Source organism: Carex rostrata, chromosome 22, assembly GCF_964058835.1.
Source record: "Carex rostrata chromosome 22, lpCarRost1.2, whole genome shotgun sequence".
NCBI classification, from domain to species: Eukaryota; Viridiplantae; Streptophyta; class Magnoliopsida; order Poales; family Cyperaceae; genus Carex; species Carex rostrata.
The window spans coordinates 269,869-297,450 of record NC_135939.1 but is presented as its reverse complement, the minus strand read 5'-3'; the positions used below and the strand labels follow the sequence as shown (position 1 = coordinate 297,450).

The window sequence follows — 27,582 nt, the reverse complement described above, 5'->3', positions numbered from 1 at the left end:
CAAATAATCAGTCTTTGATCTAGTTGAAAAGGCACATGACTTCTATGTGAAAGCTCACGAATTAAAATTGAAACACCTAACAAGACAAACTACATACTAACAAGTGACCAAGATACAAGAGTAAACCTGGCACCATCTGCTACGGTCTTTACAAAAAATAAGACAAAGATAGGAGAGTACCTAACCAAGTTGCTCTCTTGTAACAGATAACACTAGAAGATAATCAACATAACAACATAATCACCCCCATCATCATCATTATTATTATTATTTTGAGGGTTTTAGTTGAGTTCATATGCAACTCGATTCAGATTCTACAGCATCTTCATTTGTTGATTATATCGGCCGGCCTTTCGGGACAATTTTGTCTTTAATCAACATGTAAATGGGTACAAAAACAAAGCATACTGCAGCAATTGTGCCCAAAGTGAATCAAATGCAAATGAATTTACCGTCTTCAACACATTCTCTTCCTTTGGCCCAAGCTGTACAAACATAAATTTAAAATGTGACAAAACAACACATTTAAAAAATATACAAAAGAGCAGAAGAAGCCAGGCAGTGAAAAAGCCTGATAAAGCTCACTTCATCAGCAACAAATTAAATCTCAACGTGCTGAGTACGCTAACTGTTTCAGAATATTATTTCCCACAATATGTGCACACCGCATAATAAACGTACAAAAGAGCAAGCCTCTAACCTAGTAAAGACATGTATCACTTCTTACCATGAAATAACTAATTCAACAAATACTAAATCCAATCCATCACTCTTCCACTATTATCATCTTGTCCGATGGTGTACCTGTAAGAAAATTATGTGGCCCAAAATAAAACTAATGGGCTGATTTTATTAGGCCTAATTAATTGGCGTAATTAAATGGCTTAACTTAATAGGCGCTATTAAAGGCCCTATTGCATCTGACTTGTTAAGATATGCATCCAAGGTTAATTGAGCAGGTGCATATACATATCAGACTGCTTAATAAAAGATGCGCAAGTTAAAAGGGTGCGTTGACTGACAGATCTTTGAATTCATTGCATAATGACAAATTTCTGATTAAAGCGCATCCAGTATGTATTCACATTTGATTAAAGGGATCAAGGATGCGATTTATAACAGGCATGATTAAAGGGTGCGATAATTAGTACAGGCCAAATACATCTCCCCTGTTATCCATCCTTTGACATCCTACGCTATCCACCTGATAACAGCCCCTATAAATGATTGCTTTAATGACAGACATAAATAACGAAAATTCTAAGAGTAAGGTTGATCCTCTCTTCATCAATATTTTATAAAGAACAAGTTGTCATTGCTTAAAAAGAGAAAGAGAAAGAGGAGAGAAATCGCTTTGCAGTTTTTCTGACGGTTTGCGAAGAACAATTCAAGTGTTGTTCTAAAGATTATTATGGACAAAGGTATGTAATCTATTTGATTGATTCACACGTGGAGATTTTGATTTCTAAGATCTTTGATTTGCTTTTGACAATTTTTAATTCCACTATCGAAACTTTAAAGATAATTAGTTATACTCATGATAATAATTGTGTGTAAGTAGTTAAGCACGAAATAAAGACTACTTATAGTAGCAATATAAGTTGTGCATACCTTTGCCACGTTACCAGTAATGTTGTCAATATGACTATGATCATGGCAATCATCTGTCAGTGTGCACCCCTGGAACCACCTTATGTAAGCTGATAAAATATTAAATGACATATCTAGAAAAGGCTAACATCAACTATCAGAAGACCAAAATTTTATGCGCTACACAGGCCAACATCAACTGTCAGAGGATCAAAATTTGGTCCCCAAACAACCTGAAAAATCCTGGAACCACTTGATCCTGATTGTTTGATAAGCCCCAGTGAACAGGTGGAACAGCCAGGCCAGACAAGGTTTGGGTCATTTGGATATATGGGGTTTAGAATCCGATCATAACACGCGTATTTTGACTTCTATCATATTTTTCCCCATTATAATACGAGGTACTAGTATCCGTAACATTAGTGTTAGAGAATCAATTCATAATGCAATGTCAGTATCCAAAACTTCAAGAACTAATTAACAAGTTCTCTTTTTATTCTTTCAAGTTTGATGCTAAAATTGATATTAGCTAAAAAGAGAACAATAAACAAATACTATTTACTCGCAACTATTAACAAATATATAATAATAAATTCAAAATAAGGTGAACTCATTACACAATTAGATCGATACTGGTTTCCATAATAAGTTATCTTTGGACGATAATATTAATTTCTTACGACAAACGTCATATTGAATCACATGTAAAACCAAAAAATTACACTGCGCTACTAGGTGCACATGCAACTTCAATAAATATTGACATTCCTTTCATGCCAATCAAATATTTACACTCATTACACACGCACAATAAAACTCATTACACTCCTTTCATGCGCTACTAGGTGCACATGCAACCTTAATATGTTTTATTCAAACTTAAAATTATATCTGAATATCAAAATTACAGTTTAACACGGGGATAAATTCATCTTAATTTAATGAAAATCAAATATAAAATTATCTTATTTCGATTTTAAATTTCTTAGGTGATTTAGTTTAACCGTAATTAATTTAATCCTTATGGTGAGGATTCTATACGGAAAATATATATATGCAATGGTGACTTGATTCACAACGTATTTGGAATTTTTTTTTTCAAATCATATCACCATAAAGGTGTATCTAATTCCAATTACATAAGTACTAATTAAATTCAGACCACAATATAATCCAAACTCTAAACCCATCTTAACCTTTATTAAGAATTATATATACATTTTTCTTATTTCGATTCTCAATTTCCATTCGGATTTAGTTCCTGTATTAACATAATCTGAATTCATATTTACATAAAAAAAACTAATTAAGGGTTAAACCAAACGACCGGCTAAATACCAAATTTACTGATTCAAACTTAAAACTTAAAAGCTTGAGTAGCACAGTTGGTTTTGTTTTCTTAACTATCACAAGACTATTTTCAGTTTCTTGAGGTAGGTACTAGCTATATGATACTTTAGGGAACAATATATAATAGACTCAAAAACAGTATAAGAAAACAAATGATAGGGCACCTGAAGAGGGGAGTCGCCAGACTCTCTCTTGACACCAGTAACAGAGCAGCCTATTATGAGGCCATAGTGGCGAACCCCGCGGTACCACTTGGGGCCGATGTGCTTGATCTTGACATCCTTGAAGCCTGCCTTATTGAACCACTCAATATACTCTTCCTCCTTTAAGAACAACATCCACATGTCAGCGAAGAACCGTGACCCCGTGACCGTGAGAGCCAGAAAGTCGGGTAAACAGGACCTACGATGCATGCAATTCCACCAAGATTTAGCACCCGGTAGGCTTCTCCTATTCCCCTCTGTGGGTCTAGCCAGTACTCAATGCTGGGTAAAAGAACAAAAAAGAAGAGTGTTACAACAAGCACATGTTAGATGTGAAAATTTTGTATTGTGCTGATACTAAACACAAAGCATTCAGTTCTGGTGATAACTGGTCACTTGTATTGTACTGGTGATGGAAGGAGAGGACACGAAAGAATGGGAAGAAATTAATTGAGTGTGTTTTTTTTTTGAGGAAAAGTATGGGTCAAGCCCATATTTCATTAATATCAATTGCTACAGGAGTGTCGAAACATTACATTAAAAAGCAAAGAGCGGTCAAAACAGTTAAGCTAAAAGCTAAATAACAAAAGAAAAAGAAACACATTAACTGAAGAATTACCAAGTGGTAGGGGTTAAAGTGAATATAAGTTTTGGCCTTGTCAGTGTAAAAAAAAAAAAAAAAACACAATTTTCTCAGCAGAAAACGCAGCTGATCATTAACTTCTTCAATCAGAACCGTAGCGGTCTTGATAACTCAAGAATTTGGAGTCCCTGGTCCTTTCATTGATCCAACGGAGGAAATTCAAACTGAGAAGGAACAAAGTGTATCATTTCATGCCAGGAAACAAATCTGCTGCAATTCTCAAAAGAATCACAGGGCCTGCTTTTCCAAATCCACTCCTCTATTTTTTTTTAAATGCACAAATCTCAAAATCTGTTGTTTTATATACACAAATCTCAAAACAAATGAATAGGTAGATTTGGAAAAGCAGGATCCTGTGATCCTCAAGAATCACAGCAGATTTGTTTCCCCTTAGGGCCTGTTCAGCGCCTCCAATTTCCTTGGTTTTCTTAGGCAAATTACATTTGCCCTTAATTCTCCCCATTAACCGTTCGGAGCATTGTTTTATTTTCCTATTTTAATATCCAAGGGAACTTTGTTGTCATTCTTTGCGTTGATTTTTTGTAGAAAATATACAATCTACTTGGACCTCCGTTTTTTTTCTCCAAGAACTAAAAGCTAAAATATGCAAGACAAATAAAATATATTTTGACGAAAAGCTAGATAGTTGTTTAATAATTCATCAAACATAAAATAAAAATAATTAAAAGAGGAATTATACTAATCAATACTTTTTTAATTAATTAAAATGAAATTAACTTGTACAATTAAGCATTTAATTAAACAAACACAATTATATTGTTCATAATCAATGATTAGTATTAATACACTTAGTATAATTTAATTCTAATATTACATCTCCTATAAAAAGAAAAAACAAACCAACATCCTAACAAATTTGTTGAACACCTATATTCTAAAATTTCTCATGGATTAAATAACTTTGGTTTTGACAAATTAAAATTTCCATTCCCATATTAAAAATTTCTATTCCCACAAAATTCCCATGTTACCGAACAGGCCCAGTGAATAGAACTAGGGTGTTTTAGACCAAAGATAAAAGAACTAGAGTGTTCCAAACCTTTTTGTGAACTCAACTCTAAATTTATTTGATTAATTTCAAATGATGAAACAAAACCGTTGAAATCCGTCTACCTTACGAGTAATGTGTCTACATACAAATTTTTTAAATTTCCGAATTAATTTTGTATAGAGTTAGTGGTAAAAAAAATATTCAAAAATAGTGTAAACAGAAATAGATCATTCATTTTTTGGTTTAGAGACAAAAATAGTTACGAGTTGAACTAGTTATTCTTTTTTTTGAAGGTCAGGAACAGTGTTCCCGACTATTCATTGATATAAGAAAATTATTTACAAAAGTTCAGAAGTTCAAAATATCAAAAAAGAAAAAATATATTTACATTGTGTTGAATTACACCCCCAAATCTCAGTGTCCCCCCGTCATGTATTTTCATAAGTTTGTATGCCATTTTGTAATCTCTATCACCGTTATACCGATTAAGTCCGGTATGGACTTGCTTTTCCCCGTGAACAACCTCCTGTTGCGTTCTCGCCATAAGGCCCAGCATCCTGACACCCAAACGGTGTCCCAGATCCTAATAGCCGGCTTGTCAAGGTCTTTCCTTATCATGTACCAGAGGTCTTGGACCCTGGTAGGATTAGTTGGCGAAAATGTAATGTTGAATCTGAATAGCAGCATTCGCCATAACCCCATTGCGTAAGGACATTGAAAAAACAGATGCTTCGAACTCTCCAAATCCGCATTCATGCAAAGGTGACATCCCGATGGCACCTGGCAGCCCCGTGATCACAATCTTCGCTGTGTCAGAAGTCTACCTCGCAGCAATAGCCAAATAAAAATTCTTACCTTGTGTGGCACTTTGAGTTTCCAGATGATAGTACTCAGTGGACAGCGTATTCCTCTATCATGCAGCACAGCATACGCGGATGATGTCGTGAAGTTCCCATGTGTTGTGAATTTCCAATGTATAATTGGAAAAAACTCATCTGGTACAGTGGCCACTCTATAGAAAGGTAGTAAATGACAGATTGATCGAACAAACTCCGAGTAGTTGATATTAGGAAGTAGCTGTTGCGTATTCGTGATGCCATATAGAATTGACATTGTCTGTGCCCATAACCCAGCAGTATCTCTATCCAGTTTCCATAGCCACTTGGTCAGCAGTGCCTCATTTTGTGTCTCGAGCGATAGTATTCCCATTCCCCCATTCTTTTTGAGGGCACATATCGTATCCCAACCGACCAAGCAATTGATCCCATGACATGTATTATTACCCCTCCATAAGAAATTCCTTCTCGCCTTGTCAATATGTTTTAGCACCCCTTTTGGAATTTTGATTGCCTGCATGTAATGGAGCGGTAAAGCAGTCAAAATCGATTTAACGAGCGTTACCCTACCACCATATGAGAGCATAGCCGAACTCCAACTTTCCATTCTATTTCTGACCGAGTTCACCAGCGGTTGGAAATCCATCTTCGTTAGCCTTTTTACCGATAGGGGTAATCCCAAGTACGTGATCAGGAGTTGCGCGCGCGTGCAGCGAATAATAGACTGGACGGTATCAATCAGATGGTTTGGGATCGCTATGGGCACAAAGCTGCTCTTGTGTCCATTTATCTTGAGTCCCGTCAATTTTCCATACATGTAAAGCACCCGAACTAGTATCCTCAGCGTGGTGGGATGGGCCTCGGCGAAGATGATAGTGTCATCGGCATATTGTATTGGCCTCGGCGGTATCATCATCGACACATGCATAAGTGGTATTGATTTTTTAATAAACCAATTTAGTGAATCTGTTACTAAAATGAATAGCATTGGTGACAACGGGTCACCCTACCGTAGCCCCCGCCTATGTTTGAAGAAAGCCGTGATTGAACCATTTACCTTTACTGCGGAAGAAGAAGAGCTGAGCACATTGATGACCGCTGAGAGCCATCTCGGTGGGAAACCCTGTTCAATTAACAAGTTGATTAAAAAGCACCAATCAATTGTATCGAATGCCTTTGCGAAATCTACCTTGTATAAAATTGAAGGAATTTTCATCTTGTGGCAGTAATTGAGGTATTCTCTGGCTACGAGGAAAGATTCCATGATTGAGCGTCCCCGTATGAATGTCGTCTGTGTGTTGCTGATGAGGCTCGGGAGGTGTGGCTGCAATCTATTGGCGAGTATCTTGGTTATGACTTTAGCTGTCGTGTTGATTACACTGATAGGCCTGAAATCGACTACATCCAGCGCCCCTTCTTTTTTCGGAATTAAAGTTATTACCGCTCTATTTATGGCTCCTATTTTCTTACCACTGTAGAATGCCTTGATCATTTGAATCACATTTGAACCCACCACCTCCCAATAATTCTGGAAAAATTCTGTCGGTAACCCATCCGGGCCGCTCGCCTTTCCTTTGGGTAATCCAAACACCGCATCTTTGATCTCCTCGTCTGAGATGTTATTATCCAGAGTAGATAGAGTATCTGTTAACCTGGGACCTATCCTGTCTGTCAGGTCGAAAGGCATATTTGGACGATCAAGGGTACCAAGAAGATCCCTATAGTGTATATATAGCACCTGTCTGAGTTGTTGTTGATCCCTAACAGTGTTATTTCCACACCGTATTGCCGAGATCGTATTCTGGTTTTTCCTACCATTTGCCATTGCATGGAAGTACTTGGTATTGTTATCCCCCAATTTAAGCCACGTGTTTCCGGAGCGTTGTTTCCATTTTTCTTCTTTATCTTTTGATAGTTTAAAAATCTTTTCTCTCAATCTGATTCTCAACATAAATTCCAAAGAATTTAGATGCCTTGATTCTTCAACCCTATCCAATTGTTGGATAACCCACATTGATCTTTTCAAGTATACATCTTTATTTGCATAAATACGTTGTGACCAGCAAGTCAAATCCCTCTTAGTTCGGCTGATTTTTGCTATTATATTTTTAACCGGATCCGGCCTTGTTTGTGATTCCCCCCATGCATTTTTAATAACCTCAAGTGCCTCTGGGTGTTTGAACCAATAAGTTTCGAATTTAAAAATTCTTTTTGAGGTATTAAGATGGGGTCTTACATCGAGAAGCAGGGGTATGTGATCCGATGCCGTAGCCGGGGCGTCGTTCAGATTGATGGTAGCGCCGAAAGAGTTCCATTGTGGGGAAATAAATATTCGGTCCAGCTTCGAGAAAGTCGGTGTTGGTCTCTTGCTAGACCATGTATACCTACGCCCCACTAATGGGATATCATAGAGTTCCAGATTTTGTATGGTGTTATTAAACTCAGATACAATACCCAAATTGACTGGTCCCCCAGTTGTGTTTTGTTGAGAGCGCATCATATTAAAATCTCCCATTAAAATCCAAGGCAATGAATTTAGAGCTCCGAGTTGTCTAATTTCATTCATGAAAATTAATTTTTCTCTATCCTCTTGAGGACCATATGTGCCCGTTAACATAAAAATAAATTCTCCTCTTTGCAAAATAACTGTCACACTATATGTTCTAATATAAGAGTTGAGGAGTTTATAGGATGTACTCCACGCGAGTAATATCCCACCCCTCAAACCCTCCGCATCTAAGGTAACATAAGAGTTAAATTTTGCCGAGCACACTTGTCGCACACGAAATATAGAATGATCATTCCATTTTGTCTCTTGAAAACAAAAAATATCACATTTCGTGTCCAAAACCGTGTTTTTAATCACCATGCATTTTTGTAAATCCCCAAGTCCCCTCACATTCCAATTAAGCAATTTAAAAGGAAAGATAAATTCATTAGGTTCATTCGACATTGTAGATTACACAAAAGATATAGTGCTAATCACTAGCTAGAACCTCCAAAAAGGAAAACAAAAATAAAAACAGTAAATAAGAAAATAAGCATCAGCTTATTCTAAACAGAGGCCGAGCCTCCCTCCTCTCCATCAGTCATGGAGTCATTCCCAGAGTCAAAGTCAAAGGCCGCCAGCACTGATTCGTCTTCCTCATAGTTCCCCCTGGCCTCTATTTCTTCTGACTCAAAAGGCTCATCGCCCTCCTGGCCACCATCGTTCTCGTTGTCATCTCCTCCAGCATGGTCAGCTTCAACTCGGTTGTTGTCCGGTTCATATTCGAATGGCTCGGAGTCACTGTGTTGTTGCTCTGTCGCCGCTTCAGCCGGGATGGTTTCGGTGCCATCACTGATAGCGAGTTCTGGTTGGTCATCCTCAACATTGGTGCTTTGTTGCACAGTTATGATTCCACAGTATTTATCAACCTGTTGAACCATATTTTCCTGTAAGGGGTTAAGAGCCAATACCTCATCTTGTAGCGCTTGTAGCACCGCCGCCTCTGAGATTTTCTCCCTAATTTCTTTGGCCTTGTCCTTGTCTCCCTCATCGGTCGGTGCCCTTCTTGTGTTGTAAACCCGGCTTGAAGAGCCATTTTCTTGGATTCTTGCTGATCTTCTTATAGTAGCTTGTGTACCTGCCTTGGATTTGCCTCGACGCCTGGTCTTTTTTGGTTTCGGTGGCTGAGTCTCGCCTTGCTCCCCCTCATTGATAGGAGCCTCCCCTAGACCCGACATGAGAAACCTAACCCGACCCATTAGATTCTCACCCAGGTCATCAGCCTTTTGCTGTTCCAAATCAGGATCTGTTTGTAAGCCTTTCTCTGGACTTAAATTCAGACCCGTTTGCATGCCCATATCTTGGCCCGAATTTAGGCCCAAATCTTGACATTTTCCTGTGCCTTGATCCTGACTCCAATTCTCATTAAGTTCCCCAAGACCTTGATCAGTTTGAGAGTGAATTACCTTTAAAGGGAGGCCCAGTTCAAACTCATCATCCATATATGCCCATGAGAGGCGCTGTGCCTCTGTAAGGCCCATATTGGGGTTATTCTCTGTTGGGCTCAGAGGCCCTGTTTGGTCCCCCTCAGAGCCATTTTTCTCCCCACTTTGTGTGAAATCAGAGAAATCAATTTGCATACCTGGTTCACGATTTGAATTATGCTCATCTGGCGCATGCGTGGTGGAATTCGAGGCAGTTTCTGGGTTGCAATTAATGCTGTCCAGGATAATCTGACCCGCCTGATCTCCATTGATTCCCAAAATTGGAGTCTCCATTTCAGGGCCATGTTGGACCGGCGTGCCATACAGACCCGACGGCTGCTGGCCGAGCTCGTCGACAGCCTTGCCTTTTCCAGTTTGTAACACCACGCTGTTCCGGGCAACTTCCCGGTCAAGGTGTTGCGGGTTCTGTCTGAGTGTCGCCTCGATTTTGTCTTTTTGCTCTCCCAGTGGCAAGGATTGCCAAATAGCCAGAAGTGTATCGTACCCGATAGTAACAACCTCCTGTCCCCCCTGTAGAGAGGTGGCCCCTGACAGTGATATGAAATTAGATTTACGTACCTCTTCAAAGAGAGATGGGGGTGGGGTAGTGTCCTCCTGGGTGGTCATCATGATTGGTTCTTCAAGCCATGAGTGTACAACTACTTCAATATCCCTTCGAAAGCACCTCTCCCACATCATAATACATCTTGGTATTTTTTCCAAGTCCGGGAGAGCAACGACTGCCATCATCTTTTCAAAAGATCTTACATTCTGCATGGGTGAATGTTCCAAAACTACCCCAAATGTGCTTATCACGGGAATTAAGTGGTCAAGATTCCACTGTTGGGGAGACATTCTTTTTAACTCTATCCATACCTTGTATTTAAGGCATTGTGCTGCCGCGTCAATACCGGCACTCCATGGGTAAGCCACAAGACCAAGTGCTTTGAGACCTTTATCATGATCTGCTAAGAACTTGTTCTTTTCTTCTATGGATGTGAGGAGGAGTATATAACGTGTGTCTGCTAGGTGGGTTAGTGGAAAAGGAGTGTGTGAGTTGCATATGGTCATTAGGAGTAATTGGATTGCGTTGCTGTCGTGGTAAGGCCTCAGGCGTGCATCAATTACAATTGCTGATGTGAGCTCGTTGTTGGTTCGGACTGTGTGAGGAGTTGCCGGAATGAAGACAACCGCTGCGTGTGGCCGGTTTGGTGGAAGGCCTGACTCACCCATGTTCCCTCTTGGAATCAACGGGTCAAAGCGCTGTCTTTTGGCTAGCATGGAATGACCGCAATCTCGAGCGAGATGGCCCTTTTTCCAGCACCTTGCACAGACCCTATCCTCACTTAAGCAGTCATTTTGATCATGACCGAACTGTAGGCACATATAGCATCGGTTCCTCCATGCCGGGTGTGACGGGTTTGGTGGCAGTGGTAGTTCGATTTGGGTATTTGGGACAATTGCTGAGGCGGGGGTGTTGGTTGCATTCTATTGGGTCCAAGGGTTTTGGTCCATGTAGAACCTCCATGTGGATTGGTGATACGGGGCCGCTGGTGGTGGTGACGGGTTGGGTGGAGGGGTGGCAGCCTGAGCATAGGTGCGAGGCGGTTGCTGTTGAGGGGAGGGGCGAGGTGGTTGAGTAGTGGTGGAGGTGGAATGCTTGTTTTTTGTCATGTTTTTGCTCTCTGACTGTAATTTGAAGTTGGGGAAATTTGGAAATAAGTGAGCTGTGTGGCTTTGATTTCCAATTTGGGTATAAATAATGGGGTCGTTGGTCTGAGAATCCAGCAAAATCCTGGTAGAGAGGAAGGTAGCGGTTGGTGGAAAGAGTTTTAGGAGATGAATTGATGGGCGGCGAAGTGACATTGAGTGGCGCGTGAGAGATCGGTACTGTTCGTGACTTCCTCCTCTGAGCTTCGCGTGGTAGTTGGCCCGCTCCGTCCGGGCTTGTACTCTTCGATCCGTTCGGCGGTGGTATCTCCCTTCTCCATACTGCTGACGCCGGCGCCGGGAGACGTCCGTTACCTTGAGCCAACCGCCCCCCGTAGGTATCCCACGTAGCTTCGCCAGTCTCCTTTTTTTGAATCGCCCTTTTTCTCCTGGTTTTACGGAGCTCCTCAGCAAGGGGATCCAGCTCCTGAACTAGTTATTCTTAGAGTTTACAAATTTGTAGACCAAAATTTAAATGCTTGCAAGTAGTATATTAAAAAATTGTAAACTGAGTTTTTATTGGACAAGATGCTCAAGAGGAGGTAGTTCACCAACATGTGGTAGTTCATCCCTAATCTATCTATGTATCTAATTTTGATCCAGAGGGTACTATTCATCTACATTATTATGAATAGTACCGCTGACAGATGGGTCCCATTATTCAGAATGATATCACTGTTCTCCGATTTTTTCTCTAGAAACTTCTCTGTTTCTCTCATCTCTTCGCTCCATCTCCTTTCTCTGCAAAAATCATCCTCTCCGCACTTCTTTCCGGGGATGGCGCCGAAGATCAAATCCTTAGACCAGAATTAGCCTCCACCTCCTACTTGCTTGTTCCTGCTTCCTCACCTCCCTTCATCCTCCCCTGATTCGAACTCAAACCCACCACTTCATCTTTTTGTCGCTGAGTATTTTCCTCTTTTCGCTGTTGTATTGAGGCGAGCTTAGTTCTGGTGTGTTTGGATCACCCAAGAATATAGCTAATTTTGAATTAGCTCCACTATTCTTAATTCTTGTTGATCCAAACATGAATTAGCAAATTAGGTTAGCTCAAGAATAGCTCTATTCCACTAACCCATAGAAATGGTGGGTTAGCAAGAATAGAGCTTGTGGGGTTAGTGATATTAATAAAAATATTTGATTCATCTCAATTAGAGTTAGTTTAAATATTAAATTAGTATTAAATATAGTATAATATTTGATTAGATTAGTGTTAAATAAAAGAGAAAATGTAATGTCCCCCGGGCTACAGTCCCCCAAAAATCCCCGTGTATAAAAGCCTTCATTTTTTAGCTTAGTTCTGACGCGTTTTTAACTGCCACAACTGCCATAATTTCAACTGCTATAATTTCAAGTACACTATGTATGTTTACAAAATTATATGTGTATGTTTATAGGATAATATGTGTATGTTTACAGGATAATATGTGTATGTTTACAGGATATTATGTGTATGTTCACAGAAATAAAAGGTAATGTTTACAGAATTATATGTGTATGTTTACAGGATAATATGTGTATGTTTACAGGATATTATGTGTATGTTCACAGAAGGTGGTCCCCAACAGCTGTCACACGTTTTCAACAGCTGTCACGCGTTTTTAACAACTTTCACGCGTTTTTAACAGCTTTTACGTGTTTTTATATTTACAGGATTTGTTGAATTAGTTTACAGGATTTAGTATTGATGTTTACATAATTAGTTGAAAATCTCCGGGGATTTTTGGGGGACTGGAGTTGGGGGACTGTTAGCTGCTTCCTAAATAAAATATTATTTTAAATATTAAATGTAATATAATATTAATTTAAAATATAGATTAATATTAAATAAATATAATATCAAACTAGATTAATATTAAATAAAATGTTAAATTAAAAATCAAATTATAGTTTTTTAAATATTAAATATAATATAATATTAGTTTAAATATTAGATTAGTATTAAATATTAAATATAATATAATATTAATTTAAATATTAAATGTAACATAATATTACTTTAAATGTTAGATTGCTATTAAATACATATTAGATTAATATAATATAATATTAGTTTAAATGTTAAATTACTATTAAATACATATTAGATTAATATAATATAATATTAGTTTAAATGTTAAATGTATTATAATATTAGTTTAAATCAAGGTTCTAAATAGCGCGCTATAGCGTTTTCGGACCATAAAAGCTATGGCGCTATCAGCGCTGTAGCGCGCTATTTCGCACTATAGCGCCACTATTTGAGTATAATACTGTTTTTTTTAGTCATTCCGCTATGACGCGATAAACGCTATTTAAACCTTTGGTTTAAATATTAGATTAGTATTAAATAAAATATTATATTAGCATTACATAAATAGAGTGTCAGATTATATTAGATTAGTATTAAATAAAATATTACATTAGTATTAGAAAATATTAGTTTAAATGAAATATAATATTAGTTTAAATATTAAATGTAATATAATATTAGTTTAAATATTAAATGTAATATAATATTAGTTTAAATATTAGATTAGTTTAATTATTATTTTATTTATTCCCTCCATTGCTATTTCAAACATACAGTTCAAATGACATTTTTATTAATCCGAATAGTTCGAAGTTAGTGCTATTCTCAAACAATTTGGGTTAGCACTATTCTCAATCACTAACCCAAAAATCGCTATTTTTGCACTAATCCTTGCACGATCCAAACGTACCCATGATTTTTTTTTCCCACTTATTTCATTGGTGGTATCAGGGTATATGTTTGTAAACATCAATAGCTGATAGCTCCTTTGTATACATTGAACCCCATTGTCCAAAATCCGGCCTTGGCTTGTGAACTAGTTCAGTACCAATATCTATATAAGTGTGAAACTGTTATGCTAATTTTTTTTTCTTTATTTGTTTTTTATCATTTATTTCAGTGTGAAACTGTTAATTTTGTTTTCAACTTGATTATGCTTATAAACTTGGTGTGAATATATCTCTTTTGAAATCAATGAATGCTTATAAACTGCTTATAGAAAAATATATCACTATGCAACTAATCATATCTCTTGTGCATGTTAATCATATGTATTCTTTATAGCACTATGCAACTAATAGTTATAGAAAAAAAATTGCATTTACGTTTGAATCAATGAATGTGGATAATATTGGACTTTGCTTTTCTAAATTGTTTGTCGTAAATCAAGCAAACCTTTCTAATTAAGGACAAGTGATTAATGGAAGATTTAATTAGGATAGATTTACAAAAGTACAAACGCAATAATTAGGATAGTTTCGTTAAAGAACAGGTAATTAATGGAAGTTTTTGGATAGATATGGAAAAGTGGAATCGCAATAAAATTCAAGACTTCAAGGACTATTCATGATTATTGATTAACTAGTATCGTACCGTGCGTTGCAACGGAAATATGTTATAAGATTGAATAGAATATGAAAATACCATTTTAGTTATATTAATTTGTTTAAGTTTTGTAATATTTGACCATAGCTTTCTTCAACATTGACGAATTGGATGTACAATAGCTTTGGAGGGTAGACTTGTAGTACACAATTAAATTCTTATATTTGATGTTTTTATTTGGGGAGTATAGCCTTGTATTCTGATGATTTGTTGTTTTCAACTGCATATTTACATAATGCTCTCTTTCTGTTGCATGTTGAAGCATATATATACGTAATATGAAGAATTCGTGTATTTGACACTACAACCACAATTATCACGCAAATGAAAACTGAATCTTCATTATGTGGGTCCTAATAGTCCAAATTACTTAAAAATTATATACACGGAGCAAAATCTGATAATAATTAAAGATGCATTTTTTAAGAAGTCTTCGCCAACTTTGAATGAATTGGTGTAGTAAATAATACGTACTAAATATCAGGAGAAAACACCCTCTTTTACACATATAACTTTGACAATACAGAAACACACACACACACACACACACACAAAAAAGGAAAAGAAGATCTGCCATATTGTTTTTCCACCCCTGGAAGATCTGCCATGCCGAGTGCAGTAAGATTAGAACAATTTCATAGGACTATGCATGATATTTCTCATCTTCAAGGGAAATATAGTTTTCTCAACAATTTACTTCCAGTATAAAAATAATTAAAGAAAGGTACCTGGTCATCAATAAAGGTAGCAATATCTGTCAGATGAATGCCTTCAACATTAAATGAACAAAGAGATGCCTGAGGACCAGCTACTGACGGAGCTGGCCCATAGATTCGAACATTTGGCACTGGCAGTAAGCTTTCATATAGATAGTTCGCCAACTCTTTCTACAAAAGATAAAAAGGTATTTATATGTCAACAAGAGAGAACATTCAATTTTATTTATCAGAATAGAAACATCCTTTTACTTCAAAAAAGAAATGTCAAGTTAAATCTGAAACTGTTACATATAACCAACAAAGATGGTAAATCTATCACTCACAAAACCAATGTACATTACATGAAATGTCACCAAGAAGGCTATAAACCCTGCCCCTCTGCAACATTATCAAGTACCAACACTACCCCCTCTCACTTCATCAATATGCAGAGAAATACATAAAGGTTAGTTTGGGCATCTTCAAAAGAACGAAGGGAAACAGGAGCACTAATATTTGTTGTGTTGTGGGTTATCCATGCAATTTATCAAAAGCATATACATCTATGAGGTCTGGAAGGGACAAGACATAAACATTAATTATCCTTTTAATAGTACAAAACTACAAATAAAGGCCAGAAACACATCTAGTTAGTGCCAGGGTACTTCCATCGTATTAAACAGGTCTCGAATCTTCTATTCTCATAATCTGATTGACATAATTTTGGATGCATGAGTTACTATTTCATTTTGACGCAAGAAATTAAATAAATAAATTAGAAAAAGAAAAGCAGTACAGTAATCTCATATTCATGGATTTTGTGCATGCCAATTTGAGATAAATAATCAATTGCTGAACCAAGACCTACAACTTCCCCAATTGCTGGAGTTCCTGCCTCAAATGTAGCGTATAAAAGAAAGTCAATATTTATGACCTAAATTGTGACACAAAGTACCAGTGGTTATGCCTTAATGGCATCATAGTACATAGATTTCACCTTGAAGGATGTTCAGTATAGGTCGAGTAATCTTTAAGCACCTCGCTAATCATCTCACCACCACCTAATGATGAAAAAAAATGATTATGATAGATACAGAATGAAAGTGTATTAATAAGTTTAAGGTTTGAAGGAAATTATGTCTTTGTTACCTAAAAACGGGGACATGGAGCTCAGGAGGTCCAACTTGACATAGAGAAAGTCAATGCCTGTGGGGCCACACATCTGAGATATGTTTAGTTCATATACTAAATACTATGTTCCCTTTTATAGATAACATACTCCAGAGTAAGCTAATTGATACTATTGTAAAGAGGACGGTTCCAACACAATAAGGTTTTGGTACCATAAAATGCAACAATATCAATTTTCATTTATTTTTCAAAATTTAAAATTCAAATGTAGAATCCAGCAGTTGATTTTCATCATTTTCATGAGAGATGAGTCAACCTAAAATTTTATGATTTTTGGAGTTTATTTTATATTAAATCAAGTGGTTGAAAATGAATAAATCTAATTAACTATGATAGATTAAATTTAATGCATTCATTTTTGGACCGTATGATCTAGAATAAAATGAGCTCCAAAATTTATAAAATTCATACGGACACAGCTTTCATGAAAATGAAGAAGATCAACAATTTGGATTCGACATCCGGTTTTCAAATTTTGGAATATAAATGAAAAATGAGGTTGTGGTACTTTCTTCGTAACGAAAACTCATGGCATTGGAACCCTCCTCATTTTTGAAATCCAGAAAACTAATATTTTTTGCCCATCATGCTCAATTAAATCTTCAAAAGAGCACATATTAAAGCTACATATTCTCTTCTTTGAAAAGAATAGTAAACCTACACAAAGACTTCATACCCATTTTGACTTTAGACTCATCAAATAAATATTATAATATTAAAAAATAAAAAAGAGAGAAGGATGCACGTCAGTTTTACCTTGTGAGAAGATGCTACAAGAAAATCTGCACCAAGCTTTTGTACATAGGGCTGTAAACGAGCTGGCTCGGGCCGAGCTGGGCCTTAGCTCAGCTCGTTTATTTTGGCCCGAGCGAGCTAGACCTAGGTCACCCGAGCTAAAACCTCTGGCTCAGCTTGTGACAAGCCAGTCCGAGCTAGCTCGCGAGCTGACGAGCTGGCTCGTTGGGCTTTATTGGGTTGTTATTATACAAATTCAAAAATAAAAAAAATAAGAAATCCCATTCAAAAAATTTAAGAAATTGTCCAGCAGGCACATCTTCAAGCAACTAAAGCCATATCATTTCTTTCCAAACCGAAAATACATCAATTTTGCATAATTGCGCCTTTAAAAATGAGACTGGACTTGAAATTATACGGGACTAAACCCTAAATTCACTGTAGCTTAACGAGCCGAGCTGGCCCGGTCCGAGCTGACCCCTGGCTCAGCTCGTTTATTTTGGCCCGAGCCTGAGCCGAGCTGGCTCGTTAACAGCTCGGTCCACTACCGAGCGAGCTGTTAGGCTCGAGCTAGAGGCGAGCCACGAGCGAGCCACGAGCCGCGAGCTTTTTTGACAGCCCTATTTGTACATCAACTGGCAGATGCTACAAGTACCTTTGCCCCATATTTATGTGACAGCTCTACTATTTCCTCAATTGGAAGAGAAGAACCTAATTAAAAGAAAAGGAAATGGCTCAGATAAAGCATAATTTCACTAATCCTCCAGCAAAAAGTCAAATTACCAGGTTTGCTTCTAAGCCAAACTGAGAAATGCAAGTTTCTTTCAATAGAAATTAGGGCACAAGGAGGGGTAATCATGCCATAAAAAATAAATCAAGAAAGGAGACATCAAAGAGAAGATGCTTTTGTTGTGTTATAGAAGCATAAAACTTCTCATTATTTAGGGCACTGACAATATTATAATTATTTTTATAGTATAGCTTGAGTTATTGCCTAATAGCAATTAAAAAAAGGAATAAAGAACTAATTTTACCTAGAACATTTGATACATGGTGTACAACTACAATTTTGGTCTTGTCAGACAGCATTTGCTTCAATTCTTCCATATCCGGTACCTCATCCTTTGTTAGACCAACATACTTCAACTTTGCACCTGTCCTCTGACCTATAATTTGCCAAGGTACAATATTACTATGGTGCTCTTCCACCATCAATAGTACCTGAAAGAAAAGAAAGATGCCAAATTTCCCAAACGATTACAAAATTTAACAAAAATGATAACCATTGGCAATCACTATCCATATACATAGTTAGTTTTCAACTGTTCTCCTATGTACCAAGCAGGGTTGGCAACTGGTACTGAAATCCTTTAGGCATGCTACTGCACCAAGAAGTAAATTTCAGAAAGTAAGGATTAAAAAAATAGAGACAGTACCTCATCACCAGCTTTAGGTTAGAGTAGCCCCATGTGTAAGCTACCAAGTTGATTGCTTCCGTTCCATTTCGTGTAAATACAATCTCTCTACTTTGAGGTGCATTTATGAAATTTGCAACTTTAATCCTTGCACCTTCATACAAATTTGTTGCCTTTGAACTTTTTACAGGCAAAAAAATAAAGAAAAATATAAATATGCATAAGAATTAAGCATAAGATATTTTTTTTACCTTAAATAATGTATACCACGATGTCCATTGGAATTGTGCAATTGATAGTACTCATCTAAGGTTTTTATTACAGTACTGGAAGGCTTCTGAGAAGTTGCAGCATTGTCTAAGTATACTAATTTAACCCCATGTATATCCTGCATACGTCACAAAAGATAATTTTGATCAAATCATCAAAATTCATGTAATAAGAGCAATACAAGAGAAGTGTCAAATCAGGAAATTATTCCAATTTTGTCCCCATTAGCAAAATTACAAGTTTCGAAATGTAACAAAGAATAAATTTTACAACTCAATATCACTGAAGATTAAATTGTGCTCATTTAAATTCGACTGAACACAAATTCAACTTGACTATTATGAATTCAAATGAACGAATTCAACTAAAAAGATACCTTATTGAGGATCGGAAAAAACAGTCTGGTAATATCCCCAAGTGAATTGGATCCCAAATCTTTAGACAGGACAGCATCCGAAGAAGAAGAAGAAGATAGCTTTGCAACATGAGAAGTGGCTTTTGCAAAACCGGAACTGGAGAGGGTATTGGGGGTAGCATACTTGAGGCGAGAGAGAGGCGGTAAGACACCAGGAAGACTTAGGGGACGGGGAGGGGACAGCTCCTTCAGGAACTCCGATTAGGTTTTTTTCTCTTTTGGGAAGAAAGGGACGGGGAGGGGACGGCTTTGGGAAGAAAGGGTCGAGGACTCGACGGGAGGGGACGGCTCGCTGGGAGAAATTTTTTTTTTACGGATCGGCAGAAAAATTTGTGTGACAATACGTGTGGCGGGTATAATTTTCACTAAATTTAGATTTCTACACAGAGAAAATGTGCATTTAATCAAAAGAAGACAGATTATTTGTTTAGATGGCTCAGATTCAATCCAAATTTAGATCAATAAATCCCAGACGTTGAACTTTCTGTCATCCAATTCAATTCGGCCATTTTTATTAATATCCCTAAAAAAAAAGAAAATTTTAAAAATGCCCCTGTCCCCCAATTTTTATCGAATATGCCCTGACCGCCTGGGCCTGGGGCGGCCCAAATAACCCAGTGAGGCGCCCCCCCCAGTGGCGCCCCATATCACAAGTGAGGCGCCACCCCCTGGGGCGCCTCACTGGTATTTGTTTTTTTTTTTTTTTTTTTTTTTTTTTGAGAAATCTGAGGATTTTGATTTGAATAATTTTGTTGAAAAAAGTGTTGGGTTTATGTGTATGTGTATGTGTATGTCAAAAAATAAAATATTATGTATATGTGTATGTGTATGCTAAAAAATAAAATATTTGAAGAGTTTTGTGAAGAAAAACAGATTAATCTGGACCGCACATCTTAATGGGTAATTTGACTAATCTGGACCGTCGGTTAAAGAATTTTCATGCAATTGACTTCTCTGAAAATAAAATTCTCCGGGATAAACAGAGCGGTGCTTCGTAGCCTCAGACATCGCTCGCAGGGGGCTGCCGCCCCCCTGCCACCCCCCGCATACTCCTACAATCAGGTCACCAAATTTTATATTTTTTGAAATTTTTTTACTATTTTTTTAGATTTATTGAAAATCACTGTTTTTGGATGGTCCCGAATTTTCACATACACATACACATATACACATACACATACACATATACATATACATATACATATACATAAATAATATACGGTTACCAATTTTTTTTTTTTTTTTACTTTTTTTACTTTTTTTTAAAAACTTTAATATTTTTTATTTTTCTATTGAAAATATACATGAAATTTTTTTTTAAAAAAAGTAAAAAAAAAAAATAATGATGCAACATGGTCCTACGAAAAGGCGTGTAACTTTTGATCCGTCCGTCGGATCGTGCTGAAATTTTGACAGGAGCTCCACAGCCCCAAATCCAAGCTAACTTCGTTTCCAGCTCGATCCGACCGTCGGATGGCTCAGATTCGCGATCCAAGTCTTCCTTTATGGAGTTTTGGACCGTTCTTTATAATTTTAGCGTTTTCAGGATCTTTTATGTAATTTCTGTTCTTACGGTTGGTATTTTAAAAAAAAAATTGGTAACCGTATATTATTTATGTATATGTATATGTATATGTGTATGTGTATATGTGTATGTGTATGTGTATGTGAAAATTCGGGACCATCCAAAAACAGTGATTTTCAATAAATCTAAAAAAATAGTAAAAAAATTTCAAAAAATATAAAATTTGGTGACCTGATTGTAGGAGTATGCGGGGGGTGGCAGGGGGGCGGCAGCCCCCTGCGAGCGATGTCTGAGGCTACGAAGCACCGCTCTGTTTATCCCGGAGAATTTTATTTTCAGAGAAGTCAATTGCATGAAAATTCTTTAACCGACGGTCCAGATTAGTCAAATTACCCATTAAGATGTGCGGTCCAGATTAATCTGTTTTTCTTCACAAAACTCTTCAAATATTTTATTTTTTAGCATACACATACACATATACATAATATTTTATTTTTTGACATACACATACACATAAACCCAACACTTTTTTCAACAAAATTATTCAAATCAAAATCCTCAGATTTCTCAAAAAAAAAAAAAAAAAAAAAAAAAAACAAATACCAGTGAGGCGCCCCAGGGGGGGGCGCCTCACTGGGTTATTTGGGCCGCCCCAGGCCCAGGCGGTCAGGGCATATTCGATAAAAATTGGGGGACAGGGGCATTTTTAAAATTTTCTTTTTTTTTAGGGATATTAATAAAAATGGCCGAATTCAATTTAAGGTGCATTATATAGAGGAGAGATAAGAAACGTGATGTATGGGAATCTTTTTTCTATAGAAATTAATAAAAAATAAAGTGATCTAGATCGATAGATATTATTTGAATCAGTATAATTTTTTTCTAAAGAAATTAATAAACGCAATAAATTTTAAGATATTATCTATTTTATTAAAATATTTTATGTTTTACTAGAAAATAATTTAAAATAAAATAAAATAATTGATTTGGATCGATAGATTTCTAGTTATTTTTCTATGGATTCAAGCTTTTTTAATTATTAAAATAAGTAGAATTTTTATCTATCTTTCTACCAATTTAAAACATGATGTACTCTTTCTATTTATCTCTTTCTTTTTATTAATTTGTATAAAAAAAAAATCTCTGATGCATTGCTGATTTTAGGGTTGCACAAAAAATTTGTAGTTCGTGATTCGATTTGAGTTTGATTCAATAAAATTCGTAAAAAATTCGATTTGAAATAGTTTGAAATTAATTCAAACCAAATTCAAACTGGATCAGGTTCGTTTGAAATAGGTTCGTAAACTATTCTAGTTCGAATCTCAAAGTAACGTGAATCGTTGATTTCCGCTAATGATTTATGTTCGCTGATGACTTAAAAGTTAAAACATAAGGCTGCCCAGCCATAAGTCATAATTCGTAAGTCGTAATCCTCGTTCTCAGTTCTAAAATCCTAGACGACTTTTATCTCTTGTTTTTGGTGACTACGATCACTCTTTCTTGTTGTAAAAAAGTTCGTAAAAAATTCGAAATTGAGTTCGTAAAAAAATTGATTCGAAATTAATTCAAACCAAACTCAAACTTGATTAAGTTGGATTTGGTTCAATTCGTTTGTAGCCCTAGCTGATTTCTTTACTTTACCTCTCCAATCACCTGTATCTAGTGTTTTGAAAAAGACCGGCGGGTTTGATCCTGGTTTGGTCCGTCCGTGCCCGTTACTTGACCGGACCGTGCCCGTGCCCTGGTTTGCATGGGTACACGGGTGCGGGTTTGAAACGGGCCGGTCACGAAGTTTAGGGACCAAACCCGCCTTTATCCGGATCGGTCTGTGTACCCGTGATACCTGTGCCGCTTAAAAATTTTCAATTTTTTTTTGAAAAATTTGGATTGGTTTCTCCCACCAAATTTTAAAATTTCAAAAAAAAATTTGAAAAATTTATTGGTTTACAAAGAAAAACAAACCCGGCCTACCCGTGAACCCAGACCAGACCGTCCCTTTACCTGAACCGGACCACCCCTTTACTCGGACCACCCTGCCCCCGAACTCGAGACGGGCACAGGTTTGAAATGGGCAGGGTAAGGGTTTTCAAAATTAAACCCGTGATACCCGACCCGTTGTACCCATGTATCCGTTTCACCCGTGGCCCGCCTCAGGTTTTACCAGCGACCGGCCCGTTTGTAAAACACTACCTGTATCTAGGGGTGAAAACGGGTCGGATATTATCCGACCGAATTCGGATCCGTATTCGAATTTTTCGAATTCGGATATTCAGATACAGATAGTTTGCGAATACAGATACGAATACGGATAATTATCCGGATCCGGATATTTTGTCTTTTCGGATATCCGAATTTTGGAGTTTCTAATTTTTATTTTGTTGTTTCCTGTTTCTCAATTCTCAATTTTCCGCTCCTCAACACTTCTCTCCCAGGAAATCACAAATAGAACTGCACAAAATCCTAGAATTGATTTAGGCGAAACCCAGTGACTGGGGCCATGCCACGCAGCCACACACCTCTTTCTCTCTGCCTTTCAATATCTGCTTTTTGGGACAGGTTGGATTGGAATGAGGTTTTTAGGGGTTTTTTTAGTTTTGACATAGAAGCCATTGAAATTTTTTAATTGACATATAAGTCGAAAAACCTTTGTCTTAATAATATTGCGGGAAGTTTTTTTTTGGTACTTAACTATTCATTGCAAACTAAAGATTATTCAAGTTTATAGGAAAAACTTTATTTAAAATTCAATACTTGTAAGTTCCATGTTAAAATTGGTAAACAACTTTATTAGGTTTGTCAGATAACCACACTAATTAACTATAACTAGGTGTTATATCTCTGCGAGTAAAACTAGGGTGCTCTTAAGCTCACCAAAATTTTGGTGAGCTTAACTCTAAAACTCATCAAATCAATTTCAAATGACGAATCCGAACCGTTGAAACTCGCCTACCTTACGTGTGATGCATCTATATGTGAAATTTTTAAACATTCGAATTAATTTAGTATAAAGTCAAGCGGTCAAAAACGTTCAAAAAATGAATGCACTAAAATTAATTTATTAACCTTCTAATTTTGACCGCTTGACTTTATACTAAATTAATTCGAATATTTAAAAATTTCACATGTAGATGCATCACACGTAAGGTAGGCGAATTTCAACAGTTCGGATTCGTCATTTGAAATCGATGTGATAAGTTTTAGAGTTAAACTCACCAAAACTTTGGTGAGCTTAAGAGCACCCTAGTTAGGGGTGTCAATGGTACCTTTTTAGCTGTTTACCCGACCCATATCGTATTCGATAAGGCGGGTATGGGTAAGGTTTTTTTTTCGTTAGCTTATTTGGTATGGGTATGGGTAAGAATTTTTTTTCGTTAAATAAATGGGTAAGGGTATGGGTAATAACTATTTCGTACCCGTTACCCTACAGGGTAATTATAAAATCCAAATATATATTCAATTCAATTTTCAACCCACTTAAATATATACTCAATTCAATTTTCAACCCACTTAAATGTATATTCGTGTTTTTGAATTTTTATTCTTTATAAAAAATAATTTAGTTGGAATTGATTGCACATTTATTTTATTTTTTATTAGAAATGCAATTATATATGTGTTAAAATGAATGAGTTTTTGATGTTTAATTTGTAAAATATAATAAAATTAATTATTATACTAATATTATCCGTTATTCACCCGCTACCGTTTCGTTACCCGGTAATATTAACGGGTAAGGGTAGGGTAAAGTAAGATCAATTTTTAATGGGTATGGGTAGGGTATGAGTAAGGTCAATTTTAATGGGCATGGGTATGAAAATGTCTCCACCCGACCTGTACCGTACCCATTGACACCCCTAACCCTAGTTCTACTCATATCTCTGCTATTAACTGATAGAGTCTTTGATTGATATCCTAAGTGAATAAATTGATATGCTATAATGTTAATATGATTGATATACAATTATGTTAAATTTTACTTCTATTTTTAACGGGGAATTTTTTTTTGTTATATTAATTTTGTTATAATATATATATATATATAGAGGTAGGCTAATATACAATCGATTGTTCCTGAGGTCCCGTACAACCAAGTCATTTTCTGATTTTTAAAGTCCAAATGATTGATCCAAACCGTTCATCTTGTTCTCCATATTAATATGTGTTTGGAGACCAAATTTTACATTTTTCTGAATTTTTTTACTATTTATTAAGTCACTTTGAAAACAGCTGATCCAACGGTGGCTTAACAAAACAGTAAAACCAGAAGCTACCGTTGGATCAGTAGTTTTCAAAGTGGCTTAATAAATAGTAAAAAAATTCAAAAAAATGTAAAATTTGGTCTCCAAGCACATATTAATATGGAGAACAAGATGAACGGTTTGGATCGATCATTTGGACTTTAAAAATCGGAAAATGACTTGGTTGTACGAGACCTCAGGAACAATCGATTGTATATTAGCCTACCTCTATATATATATATATATATATATATATATATATATAGAGATGGGCTATGGTGCATTGCAATGCATAGGCCATGGTGTGCATTGGACCATAAATCACCGATTCAAAGTCCAAATGACCGATCCAAACCGTTCATCTTGTTCTCCATATTAATATGTGCTTGGAGACCAAATTTTATATTTTTTGAAATTTTTTTACTATTTATTAAGCCACTTTGAAAATCGTTGATCCAACGGTGACTTCTGATTTTACTGTTCCAAACAGTCACCGTTGGATCAGCGATTTTCAAAGTGGCTTAATAAATAGTAAAAAAATTCCAAAAAATATAAAATTTGGTCTCCAAGCACATATTAATATGGAGAACAAGATGAACGGTTTGGATCGGTCATTTGGACTTTGAATCGGTGATTTATGGTCCAATGCACACCATGGCCTATGCATTGCAATGCACCATAGCCCATCTATATATATATATATATAGAGTTAGGCTGGGGTGCTATGGATAGCATAGAGGCCTCTATGCTACGGCTCAATATTCGAGTTTTCAAAATCCAAACGGTCGATCCGAACCGTTCATCTTATTCTCCATATTAATATCTGCTTGAAGACCAAATTTTATAATTTTCTGAATTTTTTTACTATTTATTAAGCCACTTTGAAAATCGTTAATCCAACGGTTTTACTGTTTTGTGCAGCCACCGTTGGATCAACAATTTTGTAAAATACTTAATAAATAGTAAAAAAATTCAGAAAAATGTAAAATTTGGTCTCCAAGCAGATATTAATATGGAGAATAAGATGAACGGTTCGGATCGACCGTTTGGATTTTGAAAACTCGAATATTGAGCCGTAGCATAGAGGCCACTATGCTATCCATAGCACCCCAGCCTAACTCTATATATATAGAGTAATGCTACCCTACTTCACGAATTAAACAACCTGTTTTAATTCACGTTTCTGATCCTCCGATCTGCTTCACAAATCGTGCTGATCGGATCTAAAATTTGCGGAAATGGACATCTCCAGTACAGCCCATTTACATCTCCTTGCCCAAATTAAAGGAACTGGACGTCTCCCATTAAACTCCAGGCGCTCCCCGACCCTCTCTTCCTCTCCTGGCAAAATTCTAAACCCTAGACGCGAGAGAGAGGCAGAGGGGTAAAGCGGCTGTACTTCGCCTATCTAAACAAGTATATTATACAGGTATTCACTGGCGAAGGTTGGCGAAGGCATCCACTGGCAATTTTGGCGAAGATTCCTATTTCTAGGTATTATACAGGTATCCGATTGGGAAATCACTGTTTTTTTCTGTTTTTTATTCCTATTTCCAGCTATTGGATTGAGCTTCACTTAGATTTCTCATACTAAAATTGGGGAAATTTGATAAGGATCACTCTTTCGTCTGATTTAAGACAGCATAAGCACAAAATATCCTTTTTTATTTGTAGAACCTCAATTAAAGCCAAGATTTGACTATACACAGTGTACTGGTAGGAAGATACAATTTTGGTACCAGTAGATACTGAGCCATCACTAATTATGTAGGAAGATACAATGGTCTGGCTGATAACACCCTTGAGGAATCATTTGCTGCAAAGTTGCGTTGGGGCTGCCCGAGGTCAGGTGGTGACAACAACCTCTTCCTGCTCGACAAGGTGAGCCCCACAAAGTTTGACAACTTGTACTACAAGAACATTTTATATGGAACAGGGTTGCTCAGCTCAGACCAAATTCTCTTTACAAAGAGCCCTGACACGATGGCCTTAGTTAAGCTCTATGCCGAGAACGAAAAGATTTTCCTTGAGTAGTTCGTGAAGTCGATGGTCAAAATGGGTAACATTTCGCCTTTGACTGGGTAAGAAGGCCAGGTGCGGAAGAACTGTCATTCTATTAATTACTAAGTAATTAACATGGATTGTTTGTTAAATTGAGCTTGATTTATGTAATGTGGGGATTGTCAAGTGTCTGATAAAGTGTAATCTTTCCGTTTTATTTGTTTTTGTGTTGTAATTGTTGGTTAGTATGTTGGCCGGTTTGTTCTTTTCAACTTCTTTCATGAATAAAGTTGCAAATATTTGATATTACTACTGAACTGTCTCTAGATTTTTCATTGCAAATATTTTGAATTTGAACTAATGAATGAATTATGTGCCACC

General features: G+C 36.6%; 1 long non-coding RNA gene and 2 pseudogenes across 3 annotated transcripts; 1 reads left to right on the top strand and 2 right to left on the bottom strand.

Annotated features, from left to right (window-relative positions):
- Positions 1 to 56: 56 nt before the first annotated feature.
- LOC144573716 (2-methyl-6-phytyl-1,4-hydroquinone methyltransferase 2, chloroplastic-like) lies at positions 57 to 5,500 on the bottom strand (annotated as a pseudogene). The gene is made up of 3 exons (XR_013518074.1): positions 5,322 to 5,500; positions 3,105 to 3,425; positions 57 to 485 (listed from the first exon to the last, which is right to left on the bottom strand). The product of XR_013518074.1 is annotated as a 2-methyl-6-phytyl-1,4-hydroquinone methyltransferase 2, chloroplastic-like (transcript).
- A 9,654-nt stretch (positions 5,501 to 15,154) lies between these two features.
- On the bottom strand, positions 15,155 to 23,572 carry LOC144573715 (cysteine desulfurase 1, chloroplastic-like; annotated as a pseudogene). Its single transcript, XR_013518073.1, has 11 exons — positions 23,453 to 23,572; positions 19,399 to 19,632; positions 19,004 to 19,140; positions 18,774 to 18,932; positions 18,372 to 18,558; positions 17,359 to 18,048; positions 16,561 to 16,633; positions 16,398 to 16,472; positions 16,208 to 16,302; positions 15,442 to 15,594; positions 15,155 to 15,314 (listed from the first exon to the last, which is right to left on the bottom strand). The product of XR_013518073.1 is annotated as a cysteine desulfurase 1, chloroplastic-like (transcript).
- A 2,937-nt stretch (positions 23,573 to 26,509) lies between these two features.
- On the top strand, positions 26,510 to 27,510 carry LOC144574339 (uncharacterized). The gene is made up of 2 exons (XR_013518189.1): positions 26,510 to 26,705; positions 26,972 to 27,510. It is a non-coding gene; the product is annotated as an uncharacterized LOC144574339 (long non-coding RNA).
- The last annotated feature ends 72 nt before the right edge of the window (positions 27,511 to 27,582 follow it).